The sequence below is a fragment of the Pipistrellus hanaki genome (assembly GCF_964339955.1).
Source record: "Pipistrellus hanaki genome assembly, chromosome: 3".
Taxonomy (NCBI): domain Eukaryota; kingdom Metazoa; phylum Chordata; class Mammalia; order Chiroptera; family Vespertilionidae; genus Pipistrellus; species Pipistrellus hanaki.
The window spans coordinates 52,194,325-52,203,692 of record NC_140505.1 but is presented as its reverse complement, the minus strand read 5'-3'; the positions used below and the strand labels follow the sequence as shown (position 1 = coordinate 52,203,692).

The 9,368-nt window shown below is 37.3% G+C and overlaps 1 pseudogene across 1 annotated transcript in view; it reads right to left on the bottom strand.

Moving 5' to 3' along the window:
* Positions 1 to 784: 784 nt before the first annotated feature.
* The window catches only part of LOC311619637 (large ribosomal subunit protein uL22-like), a 35,536-nt pseudogene continuing 26,952 nt past the window's right edge, over positions 785 to 9,368 (bottom strand). Inside the window, exon 2 of the transcript in view lies at positions 785 to 1,256. The product of the transcript in view is annotated as a large ribosomal subunit protein uL22-like (transcript). The remainder of the gene's footprint in view (positions 1,257 to 9,368) is intronic.

Genomic DNA, 9,368 nt, shown 5'->3' with positions numbered 1-9,368 from the left:
CCAACAGTCTGAGTTCCTGAGACTGGACCCTCCTACGAATTCATATGGGGCATTGGGCAAAATGTTGTTGTGTTAAGCCACTGAGATTTGGGAGTTATTTGTTCTTACTACACACAGCCTAATCCTTCATAACTAATATAGAAAAAGAAATATGTGATCCCCTATGGTGCAATGGGAAAGCATATGTGAGTAGTAGGAAGCAGAAAACTCTTTGAAAGAAGAACAGAGGGAATATTTAAGTTGGTTCTTAAAGGGAGACTAGATGGCCTAAGATGGATGATGTGTGAGAACAAGCATTTCCACACAGAGCAAATAACACATGCAAAGGCTAAGAAGCCTGAGAGTGTCTAATTGACAGAGAAGATGCACAATTTCTTTTTTTTTTTAATTTAAAAAAAAATATATTTTATTGATTTTGTACAGAGAGGAAGGGAGAGAGATAGAGAGTTAGAAACATCGACGAGAGAGAGTCATCGATCAGCTGCCCCCTGCACACCTCCCACCGGGGATATGCCCGCAACCAAGTACATGCCCTTGACCGGAATCGAACCCGGAACCTTTCAGTTCCCAAGCCGACTCTCTATCCATTGAGCCAACCGGTTTCGGCAAGATACACAATTTCTGAGGAAGAAAGCTGGAGACTAATGGTCAGGGCCATTCTAAGGCATTTAGTTATTTATTCTTTTCTTTTCTTTTCTTTTCTTTTCTTTTCTTTTCTTTTCTTTTCTTTTCTTTCTTTCTTTCTTTTTTTTTTTAACTGTTTATTAGCATTTACTTTATTACTTTATGCAGAATTTACTTTGAGCCTTTTAAGTTTTTGTTTCTTCAGTTTCTTCTGGGATATCTTTTTCTTTTGTGCAACTTTGTCTTCCAGTTTAAAAATAATTTGCTCTTTTTCAGTAAGGATCATCTCAGTGTGGCAGGAAAAGTTAATGTACAGGTTAATCTATCCATGGGCTCTGTAAATTCTGCACCACATCTTGGGAGCTTTGTTCACCTGTATGTACTCAATGAGCAGAGAATCTACATTTAAGCCCTGACTCTGTGTCCAGCCCACTGTTTGGCCTGGACACATCTACCAATTCCACCATTGTAATGGTGGAATGGCACACATTGCTTCTGTAAAGTGACACCCTCAGATACCTGGTGGCTTTTCAGATATGCATACCCTTGATGGCCTGGAAAGTTTCACAAGTCTTCTTAAAGTGAACATGAAGATTTGAACCTCTCGATTTGCATGATTTTGTGGGGTCTTCCTGTTCAAATGAATTGTGAACGATTTTCAGAGGTCATCTCAAGGTGCCTATGAGAAGAGCTAAGGCATTTTATTTTCATTCTGTAAGTAGAGGTTCTTAAAAAGCCTTTTCATTTTTGTTAATTTATTACTGCTTAAAATAGCAATATAAGTACATTATATAAAATTAGAAAGACATAGGAAAGCAAATACAAATAATTACTGCTAATATGATATTGAGGAACAATTATGAAGGCTCCTTTTGTTTTTTTCTTCTAGATATTTTATTTTAAAAAATTATGTTGTTTAAGAGTTGCTTTGTTCATCTGACACCGGTTTGGCTCAGTGGATAGAGCGTCTGCCTGCAGACTAAAGGGTCCCGGGTTTGATTCCGGTTAAGGGCATGTACATGGTTGGGGGCTTTACATGGTTGGGGGCTTTACACCTCCTGCACACCCCCAGTAGGGGGTGTGCAGGAGGTGGCTGATCGATGATTCTCTCTCATCGATGTTTCTAACTCTCTATCCCTCTCTATTCCTCTCTGTAAAGAATCAATAAAACATATTTTTTTTTTTAAAAAAGGAGTTGTTTTGTTCTTTCTTTCTTTCTTTCTTTCTTTATTTATTTGTTTATTTATTTATTTATTTTTTGTCCACTTTCCTACTTAAAGACCTTAAAAGAAATTTCAGTTTGGGCTGATAAAATTTCAGTGACTAAGAGATGTAGCATAACTTATTTAGTTATTTGGAACATAGAATGTATTTGTTGTTATAGAAACAATCCTGAGTAGACATTTAAAAATCAGTTTTATTGAGGAATAATTTATTCAGAATAAAACCTATTTCAAGTATAAATCTGAGGAATTTTTGACAAATTTATACATACCACTATTCCCTCGGTCCCATGAAAGGATTATTGCGAATGAACTTTGATAAAGTTCTGAGACAGAAACTTCCAAGAGTTTCTATTTTTTCTTAAGACTGCACCTGTATAACTTTCAACAATAAAGATAAATAAATAAATAAAAAAGACTACCTCTTGCCTTTTTAGATGGAAAGCACATATAACTCCTGTTTCCTTTCTTTTTATTAGGGTCTGCAAGCTGAGTGTGAAAGCTGAATTACTCAGTACAGCAGAAGAAATTATAGAGATTATGTATGTATTGGGCAGATGGATGTAAAGTAACTTGTATTGGAAAAGGGCCTTGAAGAAAGGACAAAGGTGGTTTAAATGAAATTTTAAAAAATTACAGTGATAACTGTTTCCACAAATTTATCTCATTTGCTCATGTTTTGTTAAGCTGGATTTCTTTTAGAATGACAGAATAGGGAATGTGAGAAGAGTCTCACGGACACAGGGCCAAGCCATGGTGACCTCTGGAGGGTGGTCCCCTGCTAAGTTTTGTGCAGTGTAGTTCACTGATTGAGAGCACAGTTTAGGAGTCAGAATTAGTTCTAACTTAAAACCATTATTTATTTTATTAAAAATATTTTTATTGATTTAAGAAGGAAGAAGGAAGAAGAAGAAGAAGAAGAAGAAGAAGAAGAAGAAGAAGAAGAAGGAGAAGGAGAAGGAGAAGGAGAAGGAGAAGGAGAAGGAGAAGGAGAAGGAGAAGGAGAAGGAGAAGGAGAAGGAGAAGGAGAAGGAGAAGGAGAAGGAGAAGGAGAAGGAGAAGGAGAAGGAGAAGGAGAAGGAGAAGGAGAAGGAGAAGGAGAAGGAGAAGGAGAAGGAGAAGAAGGAGAAGAAGAAGAAGAAGAAGGGAGAAACATCAATGTGAGAGAGAAACAGAAACAGTGATCAGCTGTCTCCTACATGCCCCTTCCTGGGGATCAGGCCCACAACCTGGGCAAGTGTCCTGATCTGGAATGGAACAGGTGACCTCTTGACGCATGGGCCAGTGCTCAACCACTAAGCCATGCCAGCTGGGCCCAGGTTTATTTTCATTAGCAGTACATCTTGGGAAAGCTATCTATGAGTCTGTCTCTATTTTTCTTGGGAGTTCAGTTTGTTCCTTAAATTCCACATGAGTGAAATCATATGGAAAGCTACTTGATCTCTAGTAGTGTTAATAACTTTATTTCTGAAATAACTAAAACATTGTTTTTCTCTAGGAATAAAAGTAACAAGATCTATAGAACTTATAGCAGACATTGAAGGGCTAATTACTGTACATCTTTACAAAGTATACATGGAGACATTATGGATGAGAACAGCTGGTACTCAGGGCAAACAACTCCTCTAGGGGGCAAAGAGTGTGGACTCTACTGGAGGAAGTCGGAGTCAAGAAGACCACAAAGCATAAACTATTAGGGAAGAAATGCCTCTAGCCCTGGAGTCTGGAGGAGTAATTCCAAAGAATCCCAGAGTTAAAATGTCAGATAAGAAGAGGTTCCATGTTTAGACTTGTCTAATGATTATAGAGATGGCTGACAGCACTTGTCTATTGGACTGGATAATTATTTGTGATGCGACATCCTATATATTAAAGGGTATTGATCAGCATCCCTTGTTTCTACCCAATAGATGCTAGGAGCACCTCTTCCATATGTAAAAACTGAAAATGTCTTATTATCTACATATCCAAATGTCTTGGGGGAGCAAAGTCACCCCTGATAGAAACACTGATCTTTGTGAATAGTTTTCTAAGGACCTCCAGAAATAACTGCACAGGGCGTCTTTATGGAAAGCAGGAGAGGACAGGCTGGTGAAACACAAATTCACATATAGGATACAAAATCACACACACAGGTAGGATGTTTAGGGACCTTTCAAGATGTGTGATTCCTGTGCTCAGAATTAGTATATAACTGAGTATTCTGAAGTTTAGACCAGTAGGTATTATCTTCTGAATCTCAAAAGTCTAGGGGCCTTATAATGCCATTTTTGGTCCAGTTGCTTCTTAGCACTGCTGCAGAGGCTCCTGCCACCACTGCTGCTCTCGCCAGCCATGAGCAGTACTCCCCCTGTGGGTGCACACTGACTACTAAGGGGCAGCTCCTGCATTGAGTGTCTTCCCCTTGGTGGTCAGAGCACATCATAGCGACTGGTTGTTCTATTGTAACAGTCACTTAGGCTTTTATTATATAGATTATAGTTACTTTTATGTGTCAACTTCACTGGGCCATGGGATACCCAGATTGGTCAATTATTATTCTGAGAGCATCTGGAAAGGTATTTTTGCATTAGATTAATCTTTGAATTTGTAGACTGAGTAAAGTAGATTGACTTTTTTTTTTTTTTTTTTTTTAAATAATATGGATGAGCCTCATTCAGTCAGTTGAAGGTCCAAGTGAAACAAAAATGCTGACCTTCTTCCAGGTTAAGCTGGGTTATCAATCTTTTTTTCCCTTCAGACTCAAAGTGAAATATCAGGTCTTTTTGGGTCAAGGGCTTGCTAGCTTTCTAACTGGAATTTATACCATTGGCTATCCTGGTTCTCATGCCTTCAGACTTGAACTGGAACTATACCATGATCCTGCTTGGACTCTAGCTATTTGATTACAGACCTTGGGACTTGTCAGCCTCTGCAGTCACATGAGCCAATTCCTTATAATAAATCTCTTTATATGCTAGTATATGTGAATATATATCTATGTATACTCTTGGTTCTGTTTCTCTGTAGACTCCTGATACCATCCCCACTTCCTTGATTAATCCCTCTGTGTGTGTATATATATATATATATATATATATATATATTATTGATTTTTTACAGAGAGGAAGAGAGAAGGATAGAGAGTTAGAAACGTCGATGAAAGAGATACATCCACCAGCTGCTTCCTACACACCTCCTACTGGGATGTGCCCACAACCAATGTACATGCTCTTGATTGGAATAGAACCCGGGACCTTTCAGTCCGCAGGCCAACGCTCTATCCACTGAGCCAAACCGGTTTTGGCCCTTCTGTATCTTTCTTATCTCAGGCTAAACATCATCTCCAAGTATCCCTCCAAGTATCCCTCCCTGAAGCTTTAGACTGACTGGATACCACTCCTTTGTGTTCTAGCCTGCTTAGTGGTTTATTGCCTCCTCTATACTAAAGTTTCCTCAAAATAGAAATCATATTTTCTTCACTCATGTATTTCCAGGACCCAGCATTATGTCTGGCACAGAGTCAGCCAACACAAGTTATTTGTTAAATGAATGCATAATTGCTGACTAGGAAATAAGCATGGCTTGATTAATTATATTTGTATTTTGTTTGAAGATCTCTTTATATGTCAGTTACTACTTAGGAACAAATACTATCTATCTATCTATCTATCTATCTATCTATCTATCTATCTATCATCTATCTATCTATAAAAGCCTAATATGCAAAATGTCCCCTCAGGAGTTCAACTGACCAGGAGTTCAATTGCTCGCTATGACATGCATTGACTACCCGGGGACAGCACAGAACATAGTGGGCAACCAACAGCAGTGGCAGGACGCTGAGGGAGCAAGAGAAGGAGGAGGCGGCGAGGCAGGGAGGCCGGGAACCTGATCAGCCCTGATCACTAGCCAGGCCTAGGGACCCTACCTGTGCATGAATTCCATGCACCAGGCCTCTAGTTTTATTAATAAAGCAATAAATAGCAATGGAAATATCTATTTCTTGAGATCAAAGAGCGATATCAGATTTAGAAGTAATCTGGTTAGTGGGGAAGAATGTATAGTAATGGAGGTAAAATTTACTGTACGATATAAAAATTAAAGACTAGAATATTGTTCTGCATTTTTTTAGTAGAATATTGTTCTATTCTGTATTTTTTAAGGATTATACTTGGAGACAGTTTTTCCCATTTGGAGTAGAATATTGTTCTGTTCTGTATTTTTTTAAGGGTTGTACTTGGGGACTGTTTTTCCCATTTCACGTCCTGTTATTTATGTCCTGCTCTGTGGATTCTTTCATTAGAGGTCTATTTTTCTCCTGGTTTGCCCTGAGGGAAAGGATGATACAGAATTCTCATCTGTCTCTGTTACTATGTATTATTACTTGGAAAACGTCAAGGTAAATGCCATATAAATAAATAAAAGCCTCCAGAAGCTTTAGCTCTCACTGTAAGGCAGCGGGGAGAAAAAGCAAATGTTTAAGTTTTAAGAAATAGACTTAATAAAAAACCTGCCATTTTTTTTGTAGTGTGGGATAAAAACATATTCTTATCCAGCATATGTAATTTGGCATGGAGGATTAATAAAATGTTATTAATCTGGCTTTGTTATCTGTTTGTAACAACAGTTACTTGGCTTTATCACAGCCCGGCAGTCTCAGTTCTTTAGGCTTTAGCTATAAGTAATAAAATTAATATATTGAAAGGAGTATAATCTTTTATTAGAAGAAGCTAGGCAAAGATGATTCATGTCACATTGCTCTGGGGACTCATTTTCAGTTAATCTCTTTTTGATTTCCCCAATCATGCATAGTGTCAGTAAAACCCAGTCAGATTTACCATCCTCTACAAGCCACATGAGGAAACTCAATTACCCTCAGACCATGGTGACTCTCCTACTAGGTATTCTCCATGGGGTAGGGTATAGGGAGGTTCAACCTATTTATATTTTCTTTGCGGCAGTTGGCTGACATGTAGATGTGGGTATTGTTAGCACAAAGAAAATAGTGTAATTATTTGGAGCAAATTACAGAGTGTCTCTCCCCTCCCCCGACCAAAAGAGTTGAGAATAGTGTTCTAGCAAAATGAACATCTTTGACAATAGAGAAGTACCACACTGCCCCTAATATGATGTACAGACCATCATAGAACTTGTCATACATGGTTTATAAATTTTCAAATAATTAAAATCCTAGAGCTCCAAAGACACTGTTTGCAGTCAGGCACTGTAAGATAGCTATTCACCAAAGATGATTCCTAATGAACCACAGCTCCCAATATTAGTGTTCTTGTGCTGCCCACCTCACACTGATCATGTGACTTGCTTTCCCAAAAGAATGGAATAAAAGTGATGATGTGTTTGCATTTCTGAGAGCCTGATCTGCCATGTAAGAAGTCTTCTTGTTCTGAAGAACAGGCCACATGGAGATACTGTGTAGAATTGTTTATATGAAGAGGAGAAACCCTGAAACTTGAGAGAGAGAAGAGAGAGAGAGAGAGAGAGAGAGAGAGAGAGAGAGAGAGAGAGAGAGAGAAAGAGAGAGAGAGAGACACCCACTTATCCAAGCTCCTAGGTAAGCCCAGTTTTCATGCCAAGGTACCAGGCACATGAATGAGGCCTCATGGACATTGAGTGTGCAGCCAGCATCAGTTGAAGCTTCAAAAGGAACTACAAGAAAGATTAGCAGAAGAACCATATAGCTAAGCTCTGGTCAAACCACAGAATCATGAGATATAGCTGAATGATTGTTGTTTTAGGCCACCAGATTTTGAGGTAATTTGTTTTGCAGTCATAGATGAGCAAAATTGGCATCTAAAATAATTTAGTTTAGTCATCTTATACTATAGGTGAGGAAACCAAAGACAAACACAGCAAACTTATTTGACCAATGTTACAGAGTAATTTGGAAAAAGTACTGAGATTCATACTCGCATCTCTAGATTTCAATTAAGATGTCCAGTCACTTTATTGTGCCGAGTTACTTTAAATACACAAACTTTTAAAACATCGCTGTGATTGAGTAATTCCACTTTTCAGAACGTATTACTAGGAAATAATAAGAAGAAGACATTGTGTCTATAGATGTTTATCACAGTTTTATTTAAAACAAATAATTGAAAATATATTGTAAATAAAAATATAGAGGCAAAGTTAAGAAAGTTGCAGTTTTTAAACTGAAAACACACACACTTATAGCCATTAAAAATAATGTTTTGGAATAGCATGAAAAATGTGTGCTATTATGTTAAGTGGATAAAAAGGAGCACAATGATAGTAGGACACAGAATGATCTTTGTAGGATTCTCTAAAAATTAGGTTTGCTTTCCTCTAGGGACTAGATAGAGAAAGCAGACACAGGAGAGAGGGATGAAGGGTAGAGGGACATCTTTAATACCTTCAATAATAAAAATAAATTTTAAAAAATATCACCAAAATTAATAATTATTAATAAGTAGTAAGATTAAAGGATATTTACTTTTCCCATTTTAAATTTTTTATTGAATTAATTGAGCTGAAATCAGTTAATAAAATTGTATAGTTTCAAGTTTACAATTCTATAATACATCATCTGTATATTGTATTGCGCATTCACCACCCCAAGTCAAGTCTCCTTCCATCACCATTTATCCACACTATACTCTCTTCTACCTCCCCCACCCCTTTTCCTTCTGGTAATATCATGCTTCTGTCTGTGTTTAGGAGGTGTTTTTTTTTTTTTTTTTCCTTCTTTTTTTTTTTTTTTCCTGCTTAATCCCTTAACCTTTTTCACCCAGTCCTGCAACTTCCTTCTCCTCTGAAAGCTGTCAAGGAAGTCTGCTCCTATTTTGCTTGTGAGATTATTTTGTTCATTAGATTCCACATAAAAATGAAATCATATTTTCTTTCTCTGACTTATTTCACTTAGCATAATACTCTCTAGGAGCATCTATCTTGTCACAGAAGGTAAGGTTTCCCTCTTTTATTCATGGCCAAGTAGTATTCTATTGTATAAATGTATATACCACAGCTTTTTTATCTACTCATCTACTGATGGGCACTTATGCTGCTTCTAAATCTTCGCTATTATAAATAACTTTACAATGAACATAGGGGTACATATATTCTTTCAAATTAGTCTTTTGCATTTCTCTGAATATATTTCCAGAAGTGGAATTGCTGTTACATTTTTTTTTTTTTTTTTTTGAGGAAACTCCATACTGCTTCCCACAGTGGCTTCACCAGTCTGTATTCCCTCCAAAGGTGCTTGAGGACTCCCTTTTATCCACATCCTCCCCAACACTTGTTTGCTGGTTTATTCATGATAGCCACCTGACAGATGAGAAGTAATATTTCATTTTGGTTTTAATTTGCATTTATCTGGTGATTAGTGACATTGAGAATTTCTTTATATATCTATTGCCATCTGCATGTTCTCTTAGAGCAGTGTCTATTCAGGTCCTTAGCACTTTTTTAAAAATTAAGTTTTATTGGGGTGACATTAGCAACATGTATATAAAGGTTTCATGTGCGGATTTCTAAGTTACAAAATCCGTATATAGT